The following is a 13420-nucleotide window of genomic DNA, read 5'->3' as shown; positions in this document are numbered from 1 at the left end:
GAAGGAAGTCGCGCAGCACATCATTAACCAGTGCCTGGAAAATGGCTGGGGCATTTTCCAAACGATATGCCACGGTACTCATAGTGTCCATTTGGGGTGTTGAACGCTGTTTTCCACTCATCTCCCTGTCTGATGCACACCAGATTGTACGCGTTCTGTAAATCCAATTTAGAGAAAACCATAGCTCTCTGGAGTCTCTCAAAGGCTGACGTCATAAGAGGAAGAGGGCAATGGTTCTTGATGGTAATGTTACTTAACCTGTCTGGGATAGGGGGCAGTATTTTCACGGCCGGATAAAAAACGTACCAGATTTAAACTGGTTACTACTCTTGCCCAGAAATGAGAATATGCATATTATTGATAGATTTGGATAGAAAACACTCTATAGTTTCTAAAACTGTTTGAATGGTGTCTGGGAGTATAACAGAACTCATATGGCAGGCACAAACCTGAGAAGATTCCAAGCAGGAAATGGCCTGTCTGCGAATTTGTAGTCCTTCTGTTGCTTCTCTATCGAAACTACAGTATCTGAGCTGTTACGTGACACTTTCTAAGGCTTCCATTGGCTCTCTAAAGCCTTCAGAAACCGGATTGAGGCGTCTCCTATCTCTGGGCATATAACAGGAGCACAGTTTGTCAGTGGACTGCCTGGTGACAAAGAGATTGGAGATGCGCGTTCACGAGATCACGCCATTTTTTATTTTCCTCTTTGAATGAATACAGCATTGTCCGGTTGGAATATTATCGCTATTTTACGAGAAAAATAGCATACAAATTGATTTTAAACAGCGTTTGACATGCTTCTAAGTACGGTAATGGAACATTTTGAATGTTTTTGTCTGGAAATGCGCTCGCGCGTTACCCTTTGGATAGTGACCTGAACGCACGAACAAAATGGGGGTATTTGGACATAACTATGGATTATTTGGAACAAAAACAACTGTTGTGGAAGTAGCAGTCCTGGGAGGGTATTCTGACGAAGAACAGCAAAGGTAATCCAATTTTTCTAATAGTAATTCTGAGTTTAGTGAGCCCCGAAGTTGGCGGTGTCTGAATAGCTAGCCTGTGAAAGCTGAGCTATGTACTCAGAATATTGCAAAATGTGCTTTCGCTGAAAAGCTATTTTAAAATCTGACATAATGATTGCATAAAGGAGTTCTGTATCTATAATTCTTAAAATGATTGTTATGTATTTTGTCAACGTTTATGATGAGTAATTTAGTAAATTCACCGGAAGTTGTGGGTGGGAATGCGAGTTCTGAACATCACATGCTAATGTAAAAAGCTGTTTTTTGATATAAATATGAACTTGATTGAACAAAACATGCATGTATTGTATAACATAATGTCCTAGGAGTGTCATCTGATGAAGATCAAAGGTTCGTGCTGCATTTAGCTGTGTTTTGGGTTTTTGTGACATATATGCTTGCTTTGAACATGGCTGTGTGATTATTTTTGGCTGTGTACTCTCCTAACATAATCTAATGTTTTGCTTTCGCTGTAAAGCCTTTCTGAAATTGGACAATGTGGTTGGATTAACGAGAGTCTTATCTTTCAAATGGTGTAAAATAGTCGTATGGTTGAAAAATTGAAATTATTGCATTTGAGGTATTTGTATTTCGCGCCACGTTCTTCCATTGGATATTTGGCGAGGCGTTCCGCTAGCGGAACGTCTAGATTCAAGAGGTTAACCTGTTGGGGCTAGGGGGCAGTATTTGCACGGCCGGATAAAAAAACGTACCCGATTTTAATCTGGTTACTACTCCTGCCCAGTAACTAGAATATGCATATAATTAGTATATTTGGATAGAAAACACTCCAAAGTTTCTAAAACTGTTTGAATGGTGTCTGTGAGTATAACAGAACTCATATGGCAGGCAAAAACCTGAGAAGATTCCATGCAGGAAGTGGAAATCTGATTTGTGGAATCACCTTCAACACTTTGCCTATGAAACACACCATGAGTTAGGATTCATTTAGCACTTCCTAAGGCTTCCACTAGATGTCAACAGTCTTTACAAAGTGGTTTGAGTCTTCTCCGGTAGAAACTGACCGAACGAGAGGCCTGGAAAGTTGGTCATAGGGGGAGGGCCATTACTACTATGACGCGGGCGCCCATGGGTACCCCTTCGTTCATAAACGTTTAGTAAGACAATGCAATCGTCCGCCTTGAATATTATTGAAGCTCTGGTTGAAAAAGGCCCTGAAGATTTGTTATACAACGTTTGACATGTTTGAACGAACGTAAATATATATTTTTTGCACATTCGTGACGACAAGTCCCGCGCGCCTCGTACATTATGAGTAGCCTTCGGAACGCGCTAACAAGAAGGAGCTATTGGGACATAAATTATTAACTTTTTCGAACAAAACTACATTTGTTGTGGACCTGGGAACCTGGAAGTGCCTTCTGATGAAGATAATCAAAGGTAAGGGAATATTTACAATAGTATATTTGATTTTAGATGGTTCCAAGATGGCACTAACCTGTATCGCCTAGCCTATTTTTCTGAGCATAGCACCTCGTTTATTGAAAAGTGTGATTTCCCAGTAAAGTTATTTTTAAATCTGGCAATGCGGTTGCATTCACGAGATGTTAATCTATAATTCTTTGAATGACAATATTACATTTTAACCTGTTGGGGATAGGGGGCAGTATTTGCACGGCCGGATAAAAAACGTACCCGATTTCATCTGGTTACTACTCCTGCCCAGTAACTAGAATATGCATATAATTGTTTGATTTGGATAGAAAACACCCTAAAGTTTCTAAAACTGTTTGAATGGTGTTTGTGAGTATAACAGAACTCATATGGCAGTCAAAACCCTGAGACAAATCCTGACAGGAAACTGAAATCTGATGTGTGGATATCACTTCAAACATTTGCCATTGAAACACACAGGGGGTTATGAATAATTTAGCACTTCCTAAGGCTTCCACTAGATGTCCCCAGTCTTTACAAAGTGGTTTGAGTCTCCTACTATCAAAATTGACTGAAAGAGAGGCTGTGGAAAGTGGTCACAGGTGGAGGGCCATTTACCATTATGACGCCGCCGCCCATGGCTACCCTCCCCTTTCAAAACGTTTTGAAAGGCAATGCAAACGTCCCCATGGAATATTACTGAAGCTCTGGTTGAAAAAGGCCCAAAAGATTTATGTTATACAACGTTTGACATGTTTGAACGAGCTTACTTTTTTTTTTTTTTTACATTCGTGACGACAAGTGCTACTCAGCACGGTACATTTTCAATAGCCTTCGGAGCGCGCTAACAATTGGGACATAAATGATTAACTTTTTCGAACAAAACTACATTTGTTATGGACCTGGGATTCCTGGAAGTGCTTTCTGATAAAGATAATCAAAGGTAAGGTTTTATTTACAATAGTATTTTTGATGGTTGATCATTCCAAGATGGCTCCAAAATGTATAGCCTAGCCTATTTTGCTGGGTATACCACGTCGTTTATTGCAAAGTGTGATTTCCCAGTAAAGTTATTTTTAAATCTGGCAAAGCAGTGGCATTCAAGACATGTTAATCTATAAGTCTTTGAATGACAATATTAAATTTTAACAATGTTTTCGAATAGTAATTTTGTAAATTGTAGCGCTGATTTATCGGAAGCATTTGAGGGAAAAGATTTTCTGAATGTGCACGCCGATGTAAAATGCTGTTTTTATGTATAAATATGAACTTTATTGAACAAAAAATGCACGTATTGTGTAACATGATGTCCTAAGATTGTCATCTGATGAAGATTGTCAAAGGTTAGTGTTTTGGGTATTTGTGATGCATGCTAGTTGCTTTGAAAATGGCTGTGTGATTATTTCTGGATGGGTTCTCTCCTAACATAATCTAATGTTTTGCTTTTGCTGTAAAGCCTTTTTGAAATCGGACAACGTGGTTCGATTCAGGAGAGGTGTATCTATAAAATGGTGTAAAATAGTCATATGTTTGAGAAATTGAAGTTATAGCATTTATGAGGTTTTGCATTTCGCGCGACGCGATTCCACTGGCTGTTGATTAGGGTGGGACGCAAGCGTCCCACTGGCCCAGACAGGTTAACAAAGTTTTCGAATAGTAATTTTGTAAATTGTAGCGCTGATTCACCGGAAGCATTTGAGGGAAAATATTTTCTGAACGTCACGCGCCGATGTAAAATGCTGTTTTTATATATAAATATGAACTTTATCGAACAAAAAATGCATGTATTGTGTAACATGATGTCCTAGCAGTGTCATCTGATGAAGATTGTCAAAGGTTAGTGCTGCATTTAGCTGTGTTTTGGGTATTTGTGGTGCATGCTAGTTGCTTTGAAAATGGCAGTGTGATTATTTCTGGCTGGGTACTCTCCTAACATAATCTAATGTTTTGCTTTTGCTGTAAAGCCTTTTTGAAATCGGACAACGTGGTTCGATTCAGGAGAGGTGGATCTATAAAATGGTGTAAAATAGTCATATGTTTGAGAAATTGAAGTTTTAGCATTTATGAGGTATTTGTATTTCGCGCGACTCGATTCCACTGGCTGTTGATTAGGGTGGGACGCAAACGTCCCAGGTTCCCAGACAGGCTAACATAATCTAATGTTTTGCTTTCGCTGTAAAGCCTTTTTGAAATCGGACAATGTGGTTAGATTAACGAGAGGCTTATCTTTCAAATGGTGTAAAATAGTCGTATGTTTGAAATATTGAAATTATTGCATTTGAGGTATTTGTATTTCGCGCCACGCGATTCCACTGGCTGTTGAATAGAGTGGGACGCTAACGTCCCACCTAGCCCATAGAAGTTAAGAACTCTTGTGTCTGCTCTGCAGACAGGACAAACGGCTGCTGCACCTGTGGCTGTTCCTAATCCTCCACTCCCTACCAGCTCATTGTATTCCTCCCTTCGGGAGCCTCATCTCCCGGCACCGGAGCACAATTAGGGGCATCCTGGGGGGTGTCATGGGTTCCTGCTCCAATGCTCGCTGGTCTTCGAGCTGCAGGCATCAAAATTTCCCACCGAGCGTTCCAGAGTGGCATATGTCATCTCCTTGCCCTCAAGACGGGCCTTGACCTGGGACACGGCCATATGGGAGCAGCAATCATTTGTTTTAATTGGCAAAGCTTCACCCAGGAGATGAAGAGGGTTTTTGATCACCCCATCAGTGGCAAGAACGCTACTCAAAGACTCATTGCGCTTCGGCAGGGCATCTGGAGCGTTGCTGATTACGCCATTGACTTTCGGACACTCGCCGCTGAGAACAGTTGGAATACAGAGGGACTTCACTCAGTCTTTCTGAACGGACTCAGCGAGGTTCTCAAGGACGAACTGGCTTTCCGGGACAACCCTGACACTCTGGAGGAGCTTATCATTCTGGCCATCCGGATTGACAACCGGCTTCGGGTACGTCGTCGTGAGAGGACAGAGGGGTTCCGAGTTGTTTCCAGTGTTTAGGGCTCCGCTGAGGGAGTCAATTCTTTGTTTGTTCGACTGCCTTATGCTGCGTCTGCTTGTTCTGCACCCCGTCAGAGTTCTCAATTCGGCTTTGGTTCTCCTTCATATCCTTCAGAGGAGTCGATGCAATTGGGTGGCACCAGACTTTCCGCTCTGGAGAGCAGGGGCAGGATTATCGAGCAACGTTGTCTTTACTGTGGACAGTCTGGACATTTCCGTGCCTCCAGCCCCGAGCTGACGGGAAACAGAATGACTCGTCAGTAGATGGTAGAATACTGGCGAGTCAGATACAGTCTCCAACTGCCGACACGGTACGCACCTTGCTTCCGGCCAACCTGCAGTGGGACAATGGGCAGTTGGACATTCCTGCTTTCATAGACTCTGGGGCTACTGGATGTTTTCTGGATCACACACTAGCTCACCAACAGGGGCTGCCCCTCACTAAACTGGACATTCCGTTGTCGGTCACTGCGCTGGATGGTCAACACCTATGTTCTGGGAAGGTGAAGCGACTCACCATCCCTGTTCAGCTACGAGTTCTGGATTATCATGTGGAGTTCATCCAGTTACATTTGGTGGACTCTCCTGAGCTTCCCCTGGTTCTTGGACATCCATGGCTTTCTATCCATAATCCTCAAAATGACTGGCCTTCGGGAAGAGTTCTGGGATGGAATCCTTCATGCCAGTCCACCTGCCAGCAATGCTGGCAGGTGCTGGCACGAGAAATGCTGGCACGAGAAAGCCTGATCTTTCTCGTGTACCTTAGGATTACTGGGATCTGGGTCAGGTCTTCAGCAGACAAAGGGCCAGCGAACTGCCTCCTCACAGGTCCTACGATTGTGCCATCGACCTCCTGCCCGGCAACACTACCCCGAGAGGAGGACTGTATTCTCTCTCAGGTCCAGAGACGGCAGCCATGAACAGTTATATTAAGGAGGTGCTGGTTGCTGGTTTTATTAGGCCGCCGACTTCACCTGCAGGAGCGGGTTTTTCTTTGTTGGAAAGAGGGATGGGGGATTACATCCCTGTACCGATTACCGGGGTTTAAGAGTACATAGACACAAATAACCACACAGCCATTTTTCAAGCAAGCATATATGTCACAAAAACCCAAAACACAGCTAAATGCAGCACTAACCTTTGATGATCTTCATCAGATGACACTCCTAGGACATTATGTTACACAATACATGCATGTTTTGTTCAATCAAGTTCATATTTATATCAAAAAACAGCTTTTTACATTGGCGTGTGATGTTCAGAAATTGTATTCCCACTGAAAACTTCCGGTGAATTTACTAAATTACTCATGATAAATGTTGACAAAATACATAACAATTATTTTAAGAATTATAGCTACAGAACTCCTTTATGCAATCGCTATGTCAGATTTTAAAATAGCTTTTTGGCGAAAGCACATTTTGCAACATTCTGAGTACATAGCTCAGCCATCACGGCTAGCTAATTTGACACCCGCCAAGTTCGGGGCAACCTAAACTCAGAATTACTATTAGAAAAATTGGATTACCTTTGCTGTTCTTCATCAGAATGCACTCCCAGGACTGCTACTTCCACAACAAATGTTGTTTTTGTTCCAAATAATCCATAGTTATGTGCAAATACCCCCGTTTTGTTCGTGCGTTCAGGTCACTATCCAAAGGGTAACGCGCGAGCACATTTCGAGACAAAAAATGTCAAAATGTTCCATTACCGTACTTAGAAGCATGTCAAACGCTGTTTAAAATCAATTTTTATGGTATTTTTCTCGTAAAATAGCGATAATATTCCAACCGGACAATACTGTATTCATTCAAAGAGGAAAAGAAAAAATGGCGAGGTCTCGTGAACACGCATTTCCATTCCCTTTGTCCTCAGGCAGACCACTGACATACTGAGTTACTATACTTTGCCCAGAGACAGGAGATGCCCCAATCCGCTTTCTGGCGGCTATAGAGAGCCAATGGAAGCCTTAGAAAGTGCAACATAACCCCACGGATACTGTAGTTTCGATAGACAAGCAAAAGGAGAACTACAAAATTGCAGACAGGCCACTTTCTACTTGGAATCTTCTCAGGTTTTTGCCTGCCATATGAGTTCTGTTATACTCACAGACACCATTCAAACAGTTTTAGAAACTTTAGAGTGTTTTCTATCCAAATCTACTAATAATATGCACATTCTCGTTTCTGGGCAAGAGTAGTAACCAGTTTAAATCGGGTACGTTTTTTATCCGGCCGTGAAAATACTGCCCCCTAGCCCAGACAGGTTAAATCCTCTGACAATGTCTGCAGCCGCGCCTCATGGCGACCAATCACCTTTCCATGGGGGGTAAGAGCCAACCGTAAATGGTAGAGTTCGGAATGTTCCTCAGATGACTGAGAGATCTCTGCTGGGTCCATTGTTGGCTTTGGTCTAGTGTGACAATAATGCTTGTACGAACTCGAACCCAGGCGCAGAAAAACACAGCAAGCAGAGGTAGGGGTGAATCCAGAACTTTTACATAGAGTCTCAAAAGAAACAAGGCAAGAGCATACTAACAAAACATGAGACCAAAGCAACGATACAGGCCAACTGAGGAACCTAAATAACCAGGCAACCAGGTGAACAGAGGAGATAATTAGACACAGGTGAAACCAATAAGAAAAATTCAGGGTAACCTGGAAACTAGGAAACAAGGTAAGGGTGCCCTCCATCGGTAACCTAGGGAAACAACACACAAAAAAACAGAACCAAGTATGGGTATTCGGACACAGCCATTTTCTTATTTTTTTGCACTCTATATTTCCAGTCACACTGTCTGCACCGGAAGCTCTGGCACAAGTTGAACCAACACTTGCGTGAACAAACACTAGCACTTGACTTTGCTGATAGCAAGTATATTTTTATCAAAGTAACTATGATTGTGATATGTGGTGGCCCCACCAAGCTATTTTAAGATGAATGCACTAACTATAAGTCGCTCAGGATAAGTGTCTGCTAAATGACTAAAATGTAACCATATTCCAGAGAACCTGTAATGCATCAGTAGACAGCATTTCACTAATAGCAATGGCTAAGAACTATAAACTATCTCCACTCTTGAATTGATGCTGCTCCACCGCTCAGCTTCTCTCTGCCTCCCACCCACCCAAACCAACTCCACCTCCTTCAGTCTGCTCTCCTCTCCTTCTATTGATTGATCTCCCGACAACTCTAGCAATCACTCCATCTCTGGTGAGTGGCAGGAAGAGAGATGATGCTGGAGAGGAAATCGATGGAGGTACAGTTGGCGGTCATACTTTCTCGCTAACCTTTCATCCTTTTTACCAAGAGGTCAGTGCAAGCAGCACCATCAATGATTTTCATTGTTCTCAATACTTACATTGTTCTATTTTTCATTAATTCCTAGGAAGCAGTGAAGGAGGCTTTCAGACAATGTGAGGCCACTTTACCTTGCCCTATATATGTGTGATCTTATCATCTCTCTAGACATGAAAACATACAGAGTGCCTTGGAAATGAGATGACCATGTGAGTTGAATCCACAAACTCGCCAAGATATCATTGCATCTCAACATTCTACCCAGTATCACAGTAAGGACCTGTTCCGAGACTTTCACTTTGTGGAAACAAAGCATTACTTACCTATTGCCCAGTTATTCCTGGAGCTGATGACACGCTCCAACAACACTATAATTCCTAACCACGTCGGCCGTGATGTGCCCGTGCCTCATTTCATATGTGCATCAATGATTGAGTTGTATTGACTGGATGAGCATCGTGCCACTTGAGCGACTCTGGCACTCCCTCCCGGAATGACCAACGACCGGCCGGTGGCGGGCGGTGTGGATGACCTTTCATGGGCCACTGTCCAGAGAAATGATTCCCTGACGCTCTGAACGAAGGAATGTATTAATTACTTACAGGGCCCCGCAGCACAAACTGCCTCCTGTCTGCCACACATGGCGGACCCGCTGATAAGATTCTTTGTTGTCGACCCCAATCACCTCTAACATGACTAGTAGTAGTAACACACCAAGCCCACCTCTGGACATTCTCCCAGTGCTAGCAACTCTATTAATGTTCCTATAGCTGGTTTAACGAAACATATTGCAGTATCACTAAAGTAGCTTAGAATAACAATAGTGAGGTCAGGATTCTTGAATGACTTGTCAGACAGATCATTACTCAAATGTCAAATGTCACACATGTTGCTGTGCAAATCAAATGCACTTCTGAAAGAGCTATCTGGAAGAAAATAATCCCAGCCTAAATTACGTACACCAAAAAGCTGTACCAACACTTCAAAATCAAACATACATTGAAGGAGTAGCCCCTCACCGACTATGTAGTTGTACAGAGCTTTCTGAATGCTTGGTTATGGTATTGCTTTAAAAAAAAAGGTTTGTTATAACTAATGGGTTAAATCATTCAGTCTCCAAGCAACAGCAGAACAGGCCAAATGGGTTTGAGTCCACAGGCAGCCAGTAGAGCATCCACATTAATAGGGACCAGGTCACTCTCAAATTACTGTGTGTGTGTGTGTGTGTGTGTGTGTGTGTGTGTGTGTGTGTGTGTGTGTGTGTGTGTGTGTGTGTGTGTGTGTGTGTGTGTGTGTGTGTGTGTGTGTCTCTGTCTGTGTGTCTCTGTCTGTGTGTCTCTGTCTGTGTGCGTGTGCGCGTGCAAATGTATGTGGATTGACAAAAGAAAAACAATTATCAAAATGAAAATGTTGTGATTGTGTAATTGAAAATTGCTGTCTCCATGACGCAGATTTAGGAGGTTCTCTATGTCTTTATGGAACCATGTCTCTATACCGTAGCACTTGAGTGGTCATCATGGCCCCTGTCAGTATTTTGTTGTTCTCCAGATAAAGACCCCTTCATCTTCTCATTCAAGATCAGCATTGCACCAAGCGCTGAGTACAGTGTGTCTACTTAAAAGATGGGGAAATTATAAATCTTTACCTACTTAAAGTCCAATAATCTTAATTGGAATCTTAATTACAATACATCATGGTAACAATTTAAACACTTAAAGTGTCTCTGACACCCATTATGATGTTGCTACTGTATAAGTCTCAAACATTGGCATGCAATTAAAACTTTCTGAAAGAGTACGTTTGTACAGTACGTTGACAAAAGTGTTGTCTGGCTTCAAAAGGAACAAGTATTCAGTAGATTTCTACAGCAGCTGCTTGTTTCCTCGACCTTTGAGACCTCTTGCTGGTGGTCTATATAGAGTGTACTAGTATAATGCAGGATGATAGTCTGCATACAGTTTATATTGGTCTAATACAGTTTTGATTGGTCTAATACATATTCTATTGGTCTAATACAGTTTCTGTTGGTCCGATACAGTGTTTATTGGTATAATGCAGGATGATAGTCTGCACATAGTTTCTATTGGTCCAATACAGTGGTTTTGTCCTCCCTGCAACCTCCCGGCTAGAACAGGGCTGGTTGGGCAGGCAGAGAGGAAAGGCAAGGTCAGAATTGCCCTTTAGGCCCTCCAGTCCACAACACCAGTCAAATGAGAACTTTGTGAGGGGATGAATAGGGATGTGCACTCTCTTCATCGACCCCTCAATTGTGTTCAGGTCTGATTAAAAGGAGAGAAAATGTGTCGTTTTGTTCCATGAACATAATGGTATCTGAGCTGAGCACTCCTATTCATAACCGTGGGTCTGTCATTGGTCTGGTCTGACGGGCTCATACTTTTGAGTACCTTTGAAAAACTGGACTTTGGTCAATTCACATTCATTGAAAGTGATTTGTTATTTTTGTTATTGAATTAAAACTTGTGCATTGCTGGAGAAACCTAAAAAGGTCAGTGTGGCCTATGTTGCAGATCAAGGCAAATGGTCTGAATATTGTTTTTAACATGGTGGTGTCACGTTAGGTCATATTCCTCTTTGGGGCCAGCCTGATGTCAGCCTTGTTTTTGTCCAGCTGTACTGGGCTTTAGTTCACTTGGTTTGAGTCTCAGTAGGTTATCTTGTCTTGTGACTATGTCCTCCCACATGGTGATTCACACAGCACTAAAAATATTGACCATTATCAGACATTTTAATCTCTGAAGAACGAGAAGTTCTGCTTAGTTAATCATTTTGAAAAGTATTCCAAGGTGACATTACTGTCTGTGTGTGTCTACTGCCACATGTTAGACTTTTTTTCTTCAACTGCTTCATTTTTCTTTGTCATTTTAAACGTTCATCTATTTCTCCTGCTATCTCTCGCCCTCTCTTCCCCATGTAAGGGCTCCCACTGCTTCTCTCACTGCAAACCGTTATTACCATGCGTGGCTGGCTGTTTGCTGGCAATAAAAAATGAGAAAAGCTAATGATGTTGTTGGCTTGAGTGCTGAGCTAATTAAAATTCTATAAATATGGTGGAGGAAGGATGTTGTGATGGATGTAGTGTCACACAGTCCGGTGTAGCGGGGAGGACGTGGAGGTGGCCCGCCTGCCTGCCAATCGATACTTTCACTGAGAACACTACACTGCATATGCATTTAATGAACCAACAGTTTTATCTGTTAATTACACGCCAAGCCACACGTTAGCATTCCTCACCACACGCTAGCTGTAAAACCTTCCTGCCTGTTCAGATAATGGCTATTTCACACAACAAATCTGCAGGCTGCTGGCACATTTACATTTTTCCCTCTCTCTCGCTTTATCTCTCCCTCCCTCCTCAGACTCTCTGACGCTTTTGTTTATTGCAGGTAATTCGCCATTCAACACACTCCATGCTGTATCAGTGTTTGTAATGCAATTTTTATTTTGTCCTTTGTCCATCTATTCTCCGATTAGCATAGAATTTATTGTGTAACCATTGTGGCTCAGAAAATGTCATCTTATCGAATGTCCTTCATCTCAGCAAATTGTATGGGTTTGAAATGAACTGTGAAAGTAAAAAGTAATTGTTGTCTCTTCGTTTTCAAACCCCCAACTCCACTCAACACTGTGTACTGTCAACTACTTTTCAACAGGAAGCAAAACTTTTTAGAGACTCAGACTATGACAGATGGTCTATATTTACGAGTTGAATTCATATAAACAAATTATTTCTGCAGGATTAATCCTTAAATATTATCTCCCACATACTGTACCACTCTATTAATCGTGGTTTAGAGGTAAACTATGTGCTGTGAATTATTCAAGGTAAACGTAAGCATATAATACAACACATTACCCCTTTTTTCTAATATACTCCCATTCTGCCCCTCACGGCCTAACGCCAACGTTTATACAGTATAGCAAGCATCTGATCAGCAGTGATATTGATGCAGCTGCCACATTGCCTAGTTCTAACCTGTCTTGCTGTTTAACATTCTCCTTCTCTCACCAGCTAGCCGCCCACCACATTCTCTATTGTAGCTTAAATTCCTTTAAAGAGGGAAAATGTGCAGGAACCCCAATTAAACACATATCTGAATAATTTGCAGTTAAACCAGTCAAATCAAACATCCCAATCATAATCATCCACATTTACAACACCTCAGACCTCTTTGGAATCAGAATCGTTTTAATGGCAAGTGTAAATGGAAAACAAAAAATTCCTCCCACGGCCAAGTCCCAGGTCATAACACATTCTAGAATGTGCTTCAAGGCTATGGAGTAAGCCTACCACAACTGCACCATAGACAGTCATACACATACAGTATGTCAAGCATTGGAGTCTTATCACTCGGGCATGTGTAGCTGATGTGGAATTGCTAGGTAGTGATGAAATTCTGTGCACACATGCACTAAATATGTATTTCCACAGAAGTCCAGATAAAGTAAGTCTTATTGTGGCAGCTGAAGTTGGGAGAAGTAAAGCGGGAGACAAAGGGGAAGATGGGCCAGGAGGGGAAAGACTGACTGGCTGTGCCTAAGCCCTGGCTGTAGCCAAGTGCCAGGGGGCACTATAAGTTACTATTCTTGTTGCAAGCCTTTCAACACATCTCTGCTTTTTCTCTCTGGCTGGCTTAGATCGCCAGAGGAAGCTCCTGACAGCCCAG

This window comes from Salmo salar, chromosome ssa14 (assembly GCF_905237065.1).
Source record: "Salmo salar chromosome ssa14, Ssal_v3.1, whole genome shotgun sequence".
Lineage (NCBI taxonomy): Eukaryota > Metazoa > Chordata > Actinopteri > Salmoniformes > Salmonidae > Salmo > Salmo salar.
This window is presented reverse-complemented; position numbering follows the sequence as displayed.